Source organism: Cebus imitator, unplaced genomic scaffold (assembly GCF_001604975.1).
Source record: "Cebus imitator isolate Cc_AM_T3 unplaced genomic scaffold, Cebus_imitator-1.0 Scaffold182, whole genome shotgun sequence".
NCBI classification, from domain to species: Eukaryota; Metazoa; Chordata; class Mammalia; order Primates; family Cebidae; genus Cebus; species Cebus imitator.
This window is the reverse complement of record NW_016107497.1, coordinates 1227761-1240810: the sequence shown is the minus strand read 5'-3', so window position 1 is coordinate 1240810 and position 13050 is coordinate 1227761.

Here is a 13050-nt window from a genome sequence, read left to right as displayed (position 1 = left end):
TTGTAAATTTCTTGAGGCTTCCACAGCCATGCTAAACTGTGAGTCCATTAAACCTCTTTCCTTTATTAATTATCCAGGCTAAGGTTTGGTCACATAGCTGTGTGAGAACACACTAATACAATAACCTTTTTTTTTTTTTTTTGAGATGGAGTCTCACTCTGTCACCAGGCTGGAGTGCAGTGGCATGACCTTGGCTCATGGTAACCTTTGCCTCCTGGGTTCAAGTGATTCTTCTGCCTCAGGCTTCTGAGTAGCTGGGATTACAGGCATGCATCACCATACCCAGCTAATTTTTGTATTTTTAGTAGAGATGGGGTTTTACCATGTTGACCAGGATGGTTTTGATCTCTTGACCTTGTGATCTGCCCACCTTGGCCTCCCAAAGTGCTAGGATTACAGGCATGAGCCACCATTCCTGGCCTACAATAGCCTTTAAGCAATGTGACATGATGAGAACATCTGAGATGTATGTATTGATTATAAAGGGGAAGCTGTTGATTGACACCTGAGTTGCTTTCAAATCTTCACTATTGTGAATAGTGTTGCAGTAAACAGGAGTGCAGACACCTCTTTGATATACTGATTTTCTTTCTTTTGGGAATATACCTAGCAATAACATCCCTGGATCATCTGGTAGCTCTACATTTTTTTTTAATTGTTGGGGGAAACCTCCAAGCTGTTCTTCATAGTGGTTGTATGAATTTACATTTCCATCGTCAGTGTTTGAGGATTTGTTATTGTTTGTCTTTTGGATATAAATCATTTTAACTGGAATGCGATGATAACTCATTGCAGTTTTGAGTTACGTAACTGTGATGACAAATGATGTTGAGCGCCTTTTCATATACCTGTTTTCCACTAGTATGTCTTCTTTTGAGAAATATCTATTCAAATATTTCACCCATTTTTGATCAGATTTTTATGTATTTTTTTCCTATAGAGTTGTTTGTTATCCTTATATATTTGGGTTACTAATCCCTTATCAGATTAGTTAGCAAATATTTTCTCCCAGTCTGTGGGTTTGATGAAAGTTCTTGAAGAGTATTACCTTTTGCAAATATCTTCTCCTTGTTTGCACCTTTATTCTTTACTCTTTTTATGATATCTGTTAGTGTAATAAATTTTTATATTTATTATATATATATATAAAATATATATTTAGCAGATTCTTTATCATGCATATTTTTGTCTTCTTAAAAATGTTTCCTAACATAAAAATTAAAAGACATTTTCTAGAATTTTTCTAAATAGTTAAAAATGTTGCTACCTACATGTAAGAATTTGGTCATTCAAGAATTTAGTTTTGTATTTTGATTGAAGTTATAATGGTCATTATTCTTTTTAATTTTTTCCAGATAAGTTAAAAAAAAATCCCACTATAATTTGACACCTTGCCTTTTTCCACTATTACGCTATGACTGTCTCTGATTTAAATATATCAAAATATGTATCACACACAAACACACATACACAACTTCCAGAATTTAGATCTATTGTATTTATCATCTTTTTATTACTTCATTAATAGCACATTATCCTAATTAAAATGACCCTACATAATAAACATTTATACCTAATAGAACTAGTTTCCCCTCCTGGTTCATTTTCGGGAGGAGTACTTTGAAATTTTATAATCCTTTGATACTCCATAGCAATTTTAAAATCTAATTATCTAAGCCCATACAAAATACAATGGTAGTTTCTTTTAAATTGCATTAAATCTGTACATTATTTTGACATGTAGGCAAATAGCAATTCGATTTTTATGATGTTGCATTTTCTACTCTATAAATATCATACATCTCTGATTTCTTAAGGTTTTATACTCTTAAGTCATTTATATTGTTTCACACATATTTGCTAGGTTTCTAGGTATGCTTATCTACCACTCATTTCATTTTGATATTTTGAATTTTATATACGTATGTGTGTATGTGTATGATACATCCACTTTCTACTGGAGAGGCATATATATGTAGATGTGTGTGTGTGTGTGTGTGTGTGTGTGTGTGTGTGTGTAGACTTTTCTTGTCTGTTATCAGGGCATACAAATACAGAAATTTCATTAAAATTTGCTAAACTTTGTCATTAATTATAACTTGATCTTATATCCCCTTTGATTTTCTGTATCTATAGGATCATATAATATGCAAGTAAGGGCAGTTTTAAAATTTATTTTCATTAACAATATAGAAATTCATGTATATTGAATTTCTAGGATCTCAGCTTTAGGTCTCTTAGCTGCCTTCCAAATCTCAGACCTAGTCTTTATAGCATGGCCAAGTACTTAGCTAGTTAAAACCACAGCTCTGGGCCAAGAAAGACTGGTAGACAGTCCAAAGACAAACACACAAAAAACTGGCTTCAACACTGGGTAACCCCAGAGGGACTTTCTCTTTCTTATTTTTGGCTTCCAATGAATTTCTTTACATTCCTGCAGTTAAAACACCTTTTAAAAAAGAATAATGTATGATGCAGGAATGAGGGTGAGTAACTGAATGGCAATATCTTGGTTGGGTCTGAAAGAAAATGGTATACAAATCAAAAATGAAGCAATGAAAGAGTTGTCCTTACACAGATGCACAGATATCATATCTTAAAAAAAAAAAAAAAAACAGGAAAGATGAGAAAGAAGGATATCAATATGCAGATTTACGTAATTGATAATCAGAGCATGACTGGAACCTGTTCCCTTTTTTTGTGGCCCTTGCTGATTTCAGCCTGAGGGTTTTCATGGAATTACAGTGAATGTCCCTTCTACTTACTCTCTGGTAGGGTTTTTCTTCTCTTGTGGTGATTTTCAGGTAACAGTTTCAGGCCCATGTCTTAAATGTCCTGAAAAAAGAGGGTTGGCCAGGCACGGTGGCTCATGCTTGTAATCCCAGCACTTTGGGAGGCCGAGGCAGGCAGATCATGAGGTCAGGATTTTGAGACAAGCCTGGCCAACACAGTGAAGCCACATCTCTACTGAAAATATAAAAATTAGCTGGGCGTGGTGGTGGGCACCTGTAATCCCAGTTACATGGGAATCTTAGGCTGGCGAATCATTTGAACTGGAGAGGCTTGCAGTGAGCCGAGATCACACCACTGTACTCCAGCCTGGGTGATAGAGCTAGACTCTGTCTCAATTAAAAGAAAAGAAAAGAAAAGAAAAATGATGGTCATTATATATTTGGTTATGAATACTGATAGGGATATTTCCACCTTACTGATACATTTTAAAAGTTTTTCTTAAAAGAAAAATTTAGGGGCAAAGGCTCTTAAATGTGTGAGTTTAAATAGTTAAATCAAATTTATTTTCTCCTATACTGACCCTTCCTCATGGGGCCAAGTAAACATAAGCTTCAGTTCAGCACAGTATAAGATAGTTTGTCCCAGGAGGTGCAGGTCTAAACTTCAGATTTTTTTATTGTTGTAGGAGGAGCATTAATATTCTTGTGGAACTTTGTGCATTGCATTTCACACCTTTGCATCTTGCTTCCTCTATCTGTAAAATGTAGATTTTAGCTTGATGATCTTTAAAATCACTACCAGACCTCACATTCACCGAGGCATGTAATTTTGGAGACAGAATTCAAAGCCAGATTTGTTTGATTCTATGTCTGTATCCCAGTCTGTCCTGCTGTTCATCCCTTATGGAATTTGGTAAATAAACCAACTGCAATCTAGTGAAATTTGTAAATGAATGTCCGAAGCTAAATTTTGTGCCAACCATTTGACGACTGTAGTTTGAACTGTTTCGTTAATTGGTCAAATATACTCTAATTTATAATTATTTCAAAATGTTACCATCTGTTTAATGAATTTAAAAAAATACAAGGCAACCATAGTGCTTTCATCTCATTATTTCTAAAACTTTTGGGGAGATGATTAAATCTTATAACTTGCAAACCTTTTATAATATATTCTTGTCTTAGTTTCCTTTTTCTCATTTTTTCTTCACCGTTCTATCTCCCAGGAACAAAATGACCAGTTCAGAATCCAAAAAGTTTCAGTCATTATACACTGAAGAAGTACACATTTATTTAAGCATACATATAATTGATAATTTCCAACATTTTTGAAAGAATAGAAAACGTAATTTCCTATAGTTTTAGAATGAAAGCAAGTTGCCCATATTAATTCATATTAATAGCATTTTGTCCTTCTAACAAGAAATAATTTCATTTCCAACAATTTTGTTAAAATACCCATTAGTCATTTATTTCAGGTTTTAATGAGCCAGGAAATTGGGTCTCATTTGCTAATGTTAAGCATTATTTAAGCACAGGCTCTTGAACAGAAGAATACTACGGAAGTTCACTCCTACTGCGACTAAGAACAACTTCTTAAAGCCAATATGAAGTAGAAGTTGTATGAAGAACAAAGAGTAACAAGATAGTGGTTCATGACCAGGTCACTCAGCAATCATCCCACTGTGCAAACTACACCTCTTTTAAGCAACTTTTATTTGCTTAAGTCTTAAATGTTTATTTAAACAGTGGCACCTTTTTATTTTAATCTTAGATACCAGTGGTTTCTTAAAGGCATGGAAAAGCCACATAGGGTCTCATATGCCGGAAACCTAAATCAAAACAAAGGCTTTCTCATTCATCATGAAAAAAATATTTCATTATTTTCAAACCAATTATACTCTCTTTGTTTATTTTTGTTTTTGACACAGGGTCTCACTCTTGTTGACAGGCAGGAATGCAGTGGTGCAATCTCGGTTCGCTGCAAACTCCACCTTTCAGATTCAAGCAATTCTTCTGCCTCAGCCACTTGAGTAGCTGGGACTACACACACACCTCACCACACCCAGCTAATTTTTGTATTTTTAGTAGAGACAGGGCTTCACCACGTTGGGCAGGATGATTTCCAATTCTTGACCTCTTGATCTGCCTGCCTCAGCCTCCCAAAGTGCTGGGATTATAGGTGTGAATCACCATGCCTGGCTTACTCTCAGTTTTTATCTGATGATACTGATGAAATTAAGAATATGATATTTGACATCTGATTATTTCTTAAGCAGAAGAGTACTAATATTTCAGCTCTGCTCCCCTGGCAACCCTTCCCATTGTGAAAAGGGAGTAGTTCTTTCCTTTAAACAGAAAGTTTCAAGGGGTGAGGGGTGGAGGTGTTTGGTGAGGAGGATAATGCAGCTTTCATTCCAAGATCCAATTTGTCCTTAGCTCTAGGGGAAGAGTTTATGTTCCATGGCTACAAGTGATGAGGTTGGCTGCTCTCATTATGTTTTAATGTCTACCCTAGACACAAAGAAAATTGTTACAATTCTCCTTAGAAGCTATTCTCTGGCCTTGATTAGTGGCTCTAAGTAAGTAGGGTGCTTAAATTGTTAACCCTGGACAATTTAGGATGAGAAAATCTTATTATATTTCCAAATAAATAGAAACTTCCATTTAATACTTCATCCTTTAATTTTCTATTTTCTCCTTTCTATTCCTCCTCATTCATGAGGAATAATATTTCTGAAAAAATATACATGATTGATATTTTAAATTTGAGGATTCAATTGCACTAGATAGCTTATAATGTAAAGGAATCCTTCTTTAAAATAAGAATTGATTTTGAGCAATCATTTTCTGTGTGTCTTTTCTGCCCAAATATTCCTAGGTTAACATTAATAGGGCTTGACCTTCTATTTTTTAATTTCCTAAATTATGAAATTAGTCTAAAAGTTTTATCAAAATTAAACAGTGTATCTTCAGGTAAAACTCAAAATAATGGCTGTAGATTGATTATGATCATCATATAACAACCTTTTCTCAAATCAATTATCATAAAATTACTACTGCTAAAAATATAATTCTCCAAAAAGCAAAACCATGATTCTCATGCAAATAAAAATGAATAACTATCAAAGATTCAGTTCAACTTAATAATAAGGAAAATAATTAGTATGGGTTACTAATAAATTCCTGAATTTGAGACAAAATTGATTAATGTTCATGGTACCGTAAATTTGCTTTTTGAGGTTTTCTGTTACATTGAATAGAACTTTGTGCATCTCTGTTGGACAAAAGTATAAAAATCAGGAGACAGCAGATGCTGGAGAGGATGTGGAGAAATGGGAATGCTTTTACACTATTGGTGGGAGTATAAATTAGTTCAACCATTGTGGAAGACAGTGTGGTGATTCCTCAAGGATCTAGATCTAGAAATAACATTTGACCCAGCAATCCCATTACTGGGTATATACCCAAAGGATTAGAAATCATTCTGCTATAAAGACACATGCACACGTATGTTTATCGTGGCACTATTCACAATAACAAAGACTTGGAACCAATCCAAATGCCCATCAGTGATGGGCTGGATAAAGAAAATGTGGCACATATACACCATGGAGTACTATACAGCCATTAAAAAGGACGAGTTCATGTCCTTTGCAGGGACATGGATGAAGATGGAAACCATCATTCTCAGCAAACTGACACAAGAACAGAAAACCAAACACCACATGTTCTTACTCATAAATGGGTATTGAACAATGAGAACACAAGCACACAGGGAGGGGAACATCACACATTGGGGCCTGTCAGGGGGTGGAGGGGTAGAAGAGTGCTAGCAGGGGGTGGGGGCATAGGAAAAATACCTAATGTAGATGATAGGGTGATGGATGCAGCAAACCACCATGGCACATGTATACCTATGTAACAAAACTGCACATTCTATACATGTACCCCAAACTTAAAATATAGTATTTAATAAAATCCTTAAAAGTGAATTTGTCAAAAAGTATAGAAATTAAACTCTCTGTCTATAGAATTGTAAAATAACTCAGAAAATATGAAATCCTGTCCTTCAGTGAAAGAACCCAAAGTAATCTCTTTTGCCTATTTCTAAGGACTGAATATGTTTGCTAGTACATTTCTTTTATATAACATCTAAAACTTTCAAAGCATCAGATAACCATAGGGAGAATATAGATTTAGTATATTCAAACCTTTGATAAATAGAGAAAACATAAAACATGAAAATAACAATAATACCAATTCCATTTGCCTTTGGTGAAGAATAAATGAGAAAATGTGTATAAAACATCAGTGCATTGGCTGCTATACACTGAGCACTCATTAAATATTAGACATTTTAAACTTGGACAAATGATATCAAGATTTATTGTTTTTCCCAGCTTTACATTCAAATACCATTTATACTCTTAATAATCATATATAAGGAGTACATATGGTGGATTATTTTCTCCATAGTTGCCCAAAGTTGGTAATGGTCCTTTTTGTGTTTTCAGACTTATTATTAGTTGATAAATCCAAATAAAATATCTATGCTTTCTGTAAGAGGGGAGTGTTGATGTTTAAGATTGTGTCACTGACATTAGGCCTGCAAATTATTTAATTTTTTATTTATTTTTACTGAGCAGCAATAGATCACTCAAAACTAAATCTCAGAGCCCTTGTTCCAGGTTAGGGATTTTTTACATAGCAGCCACTTAAATAACAGAATTTTATTTTTCAGTAGCAAGTTATTAGTAAGATGATTAATTCATGCAATTTGAAGCCCTGTTTTCCATAGGATAGCAGAAGTCACTGTGCTTGTGTATGTGTGCATTTTTCCATAGAGAAAAAGTTAGCAGACATATGTTCAACAATTTGCTAGGACTACCGTAACAAATATATGACAGACTGGGTGGCTTAAACAACAAAAATATATTTTCTCATATTCTAGAGGCTAGAAGTCCAAGATCAAGGTGTCAGTAAGATTGGTTTATTCTGAGGTCTCTCTCCTAGCTGGCAGCTGGCCAACTTCTCACTGTGTCCCCAGAAGGTATTTTCTCTGTGTGGATGTACTCCTGATCCTTCTAATTTTCACTTCATATAAGGACATCAGACATACAGAATTAAGGCCCATCAATTTGATCTCATTTTATCAAAACCCCTTGTAAAGGCTCTATTTCCAAATGCAGTCATCTCCTGTAATACTAAAGGTTAAGACTTCAACATATAAATTCTCAGGGACACAATTCAGCCCATAACACATGTATAAAGATCTTGAATGTGTGTGCATGTATATATAGCATGCAAATATACCATAGACAAATATATACAAATATACCATAGACTGGGTGGTTTAAACACCAAAATATACATTTTCTCACATTTCTAGAGGCTAGAAGTCTAAGATGAAGGTGTCAGTTATTTATTGTGAGAGGCCTGAATAAAGACACACACAAAACACATACACACACACTGTGATGTATGTACACATGTTAAAATTAAATATATATATATATATAACAATTGTATATTTAAAACATAAGTATCTCTTTGGAGATATTTTTCATATTTTTTTAATAAGGCAGTATATCTCAATAGAAAAGATGGTGTTCTTTGAAACTGTACTGCTTGATTTTTTATTTAGTGATCAGTTCAATACATCTGTTTATATATTATATGTATAAACATATATACTTATATATAAATATATATAATTTGGAGAAAATATATATTGGCTTTTACATAATTAACATTTAAAGTAATATAGTATATTATAATCAAATATTAACTTTACTTAAATAATACAAATTTTAATGTTTTAATTCCTGGTGGGAGCTTGTTTCAGTGCATGATGATACTGAATTAATATTCCATATTTGATAAACTGAATGGAGAGAAAAGAATGATGGTTAAAAGAAATATCTGGTAACTGTCTATAGACAAATATTAAATTATGACTTTAGAATATTCAGATGAAAGGCTTAAAAATGAACAGAAGCTAATTCTGAAGTTCCTTTAGAATCATATATTTAAAACAAGACATACATGTGTCTACTTGGAATGTGAAACACAACATTGTACAGTGGATTACGTGATTTATCAAAGATTTCTTCTACTCTCTGACCATGAGTCTGTAGATACTTTACAGACCTAGCAGCCATGAATACTCATGATGCCTCTTCAGCACACTAAGTCACTGATCTGACTTGGCCTCTTCTGTATATGGTTTCAAGTGTACCTGGCACTTTTCTTCTAATTTGGCTCTACATTACGATGACAACTTCCTATTTTGCATCAACTTGTTTTCTCATTTTCATTGTCACTGAAGTTCACTTGAGAGCTAGAAACAATTCTGTATTTGTTAAATGGGAAATTCAATTGTTTCAACCTTTTGCTGCATTACACTTGAAACAGTTTTCCTTTTTTAACCAAGGGCTATCTTAATAATTCATATCTAAGTGTGGGTGAAAGATTACTGATGATCCCAAAAAGGGGCAGAGCCCTGTGTCCCAGTTCCTGATTATGGCCCTGATCTGACAAGCGAAAATAAAAGGTAAGATTTACTGGCAACAAAGAATAGCTATGAAATTCATGGTCTTAGAAAATTTGACTTATTTATTTAACCGAGTTTGAAATGAAATATATAGTATAGTGCAAGTGAGGGTCAGAGGGAAATTAAATAAGAGATTGGGGAGTGGAAATATTACCTTAGTTTGACTGAGTATCAAATAAACACAATATATATTTACTGAGTTCTCTTGAGACTATTTTATTAAAACAGCTTTCTTCCTCTTTTTTTAAAATAAATAAATATTATTTTTCATTGGAGAAAGAAGATACTGGCAGAACATCTTTACTGGAGCTTGAAGACATGGTGAATTTGTATCAGCAAATAGGAATCTCATTGATTGTCCGAATCAATGTATTTTCCTAATTGCTAAGTAGATTAGGTTAGCTAGAAATGCCTTTTCTGTTAATTTATTAACAATGTAATACCTGTACAGATGTCGTGTGCTATTTGACAGGCAAAATTCCAAAGTTTATTTAAATGAAAGAAGACAAAATGAACTACAGAAATTATTCACAAGAGGCACTGACATAAATCTTATATCAAACTGCACACAAAGGAAAGGTATAATTTTCCCTGTAACTAAAATATTGGAGAAGGTGAGAAACACATAAGAAGGGTAAACTTGCTAAAGGTAAAACAATGTCCCTGTCAGCCACAGAGTCAAGTTATTTTTTTGGACCTCATATTCTCACTAAATTACTCACACTCATTTCTGTATATGAAAGAGCCTAAAAATGCTTTTCACCTTAATGAATTACTTTCCAAGGAGTGGTAGTTTGGTACTAGATATTTTGATTGAGATTTACTATTACTGTGGTCAATCTCTTGCAATATATCAGTGTCTTTAGGCTTAAAATATTGTATAGTTATTTTACCCATCATGAATAAAATATTGCTTAGAAAGAAAAATAAATAAAATGACATCATTTTGCTTTTTTCAAATTTACTTAGACTTTCTGGAAGGTTTTACATGTCAATGGGCACCAATGATTCTAGAGAATGTTGCATAATTAGGAGACATAAATATCTTGTGTTAAATATTTAGTGACACATTAAAAACTGGTATGCAATAAATTCTGATAATTTGCAAATGCCAATGTATTTTTAGAAGCAAACAGATTAATAAAAGCTTTAGAAAGTTTTCCTATAAGGATACTTCAAACAAAATGATGTTTGAACTGGCTAAGTAGGTAATTCACTTCTACTTGTTATATATAAAAAAACGTGTGTAAGATATGGTATTTTAAAACAGAAATGTTTTTGAAAAGTTTTCATTAACTACTAACATATCATGATTATTTTATGAGAAAATAAATATTCACCCACACTGGAAAGTGACCAAACTATCAGTGTGAGTTAGTGTATTGTTAGGTAAAATGGCTATTGAAAGCTGAAATGTATAGCCTGCTTCAACATTTCAATATCAATACCCATTTCATTTTGCAGAATACATAAAAGAATACAAAATAAAAGTGTTCTGTTGGAAACTGATGCACAAAATCTAGGTAGAAATTCAGAATATTAATAAAAGAATGTATACTGGGAAGCCAGGTAATACAAATATTGATGAAAACAATCAGTATTGCTATCCTAATGTTTTTTTCAAAATTGAATAATAGAATGACAAAGTTGAATGGTGTAGTCTAACTAGCAAAATAGCTGACTAGAAAGCTTCAAATATTTGTTTCCTATGAAGATTTTGAAACATCAACAAAAATCAACTGAAGTAACCTCATACGAACTCTGGAAAACATTCAAAGGACTATAGCAATCAAGTGAACACCACACCAGAAAAAAGCAACATTTAAAATGGCAGGAAATTTTACAGTGGTTTTCTTCATTGTTGCCTTATCTTGTCAATGGCACGATGTGGTTTTGGTCTGGAGGAGGCAACAGCCCAATTCTTAATTTATTCTCTGATGTAAAGAAGGGCAGAGCTGACTTTCTTTGCTGTGTTTTAACCTGTCTGGGGCTGGTGGAAAGACTGCTTTTCTTAACTCACATCTTGGATAGGGAGAAACAGTATCCGCTGCTCAGGAAAGCCGAAGGGACACTACAAACCCACAGATGCCTGCGACAAGAGATTACTGGTAGAGGCTTATAATAGACAATCTAAGGTCCCAAGGAGAAGCTGATGACTCTTTGGCAAATTATAACGTTTAAAAGTAGGCTTGCATACTGGGAAATGCAAAAGCCCACTGCTATGATTTGGATGTTTCTCCCTTTAAAATTTCCTGTTGAAATTTGATCCCCAGTGCTCCAGGTGGGGTCTAATTGGAAGTGTTTAGTCATGGAGGCAGATCCCTCAGGGATACATTAATAGCCTCCCTCCATAGGGGGTGAGTGCTTTCTCACTCTATTAGTTCCCGCAATGACTGGGTTTAAAAGAATCTGGCACCACCCCCTTCTTTGTCTTGTTTCTTTCCTTGCCATGTGACCTCTGCACTTGTCTGCTCCCCTTTATTTCTGCCATGAGTGGAAGTAGCCTGAGACTTTCACCAACCACATGGCCAATCTTCCAGGCAGTGGAATCATTAACTAAATAAACCTCTTTTCTTTATAAATTACCCAGCCTTAGGTATTCCTGTATAGCAACACATATAAATTCGGACAGAAAATTGGTACTGAGTATTGTGTGTTACTATAAGAATAACTGAAAATGTAGAAGTGACTTTGGAACTTGGGAATGGGCAGAGATTGGAAGAGTCAGGAGGGTTAAGAAAATTATATAAGCATGAGGTAAAGTATGGAAATTTTCAGAGATTGGTTAAGTGGTTGTGACCAAAGTGCGAATAGAAATATTGAGAGCCAAGGCCGTGTTGATGTGGTCTCAGATGAAAATGAGGAGCTTACTGAAAACTAGAGAAAAAGTCACCCAAGTAACAACTAAGCAAAGAACTTGGAAGCACTTTGTCTATGTTGTCTATGCCCTAGGGCTTGGCAGAAGGCCAAATTTAAGAGTGATGACCTAGGTTACAAAATAGAAGAAATCTCTACACCAAAGCCTTCAAGAGGTGGTATGGCTGTTTTTAACAGTTTAATATCAGATAGGGCAGCAGAGGAATAACCTATAGGTATAGTTTATAATCAAAGGAAAGGAAAAATGTAGAAATTTGAAAGTTTTGCAGCCTGCTTATGTGATAAAGAATGAAAGAACATATTTTTAGGAGAAAAATCCAAGAGTACTATAGCAAAAATACTTGCTTGAGAGATCAGCATGACCAAAAGAAAGCTAGAAGCTAATAGTGAAGATAATGGTAAAAAGGTGTCAAAGGCATTTTAGAAATCTTCAAGGTTACACCTCCCATTAGAATCCAGAGGCCTGGGAGGGCAGAATGTTTTCTGGGGGCTGGAAACAAGCACTGCTGCCCCATACCGCCTTGGGATGTTACTCAATGCATCCCAACTAGCCACTGTAGTTCCAGTGGTGGTTTAAAGGACCCCAAGTACTGTTAAAGCCACAGTTCTGAAGAGCAAAAGCATTGGAGGTAAGCATTGGCGGTTTCCATCCCTTGTTAAGTCTGTAGACACTCAGAATTCAAGAGTGGTGGAGGCTTGGCCACTCTGACCTAGATTTCAGAGGATGTATGGGAAAGCCTGGTTGCCCAGAAATAACCATTTCACAAGGACAGGCTCACTGGAGAGACTCTCCACTAGGGGAGTGCATAGTGAAAATCTGGGATCAGGGTTGCTGCCCTTCAGACACCAGAATTATAAGCCAGGGAAAGCCTGCCAGTCTGGAAA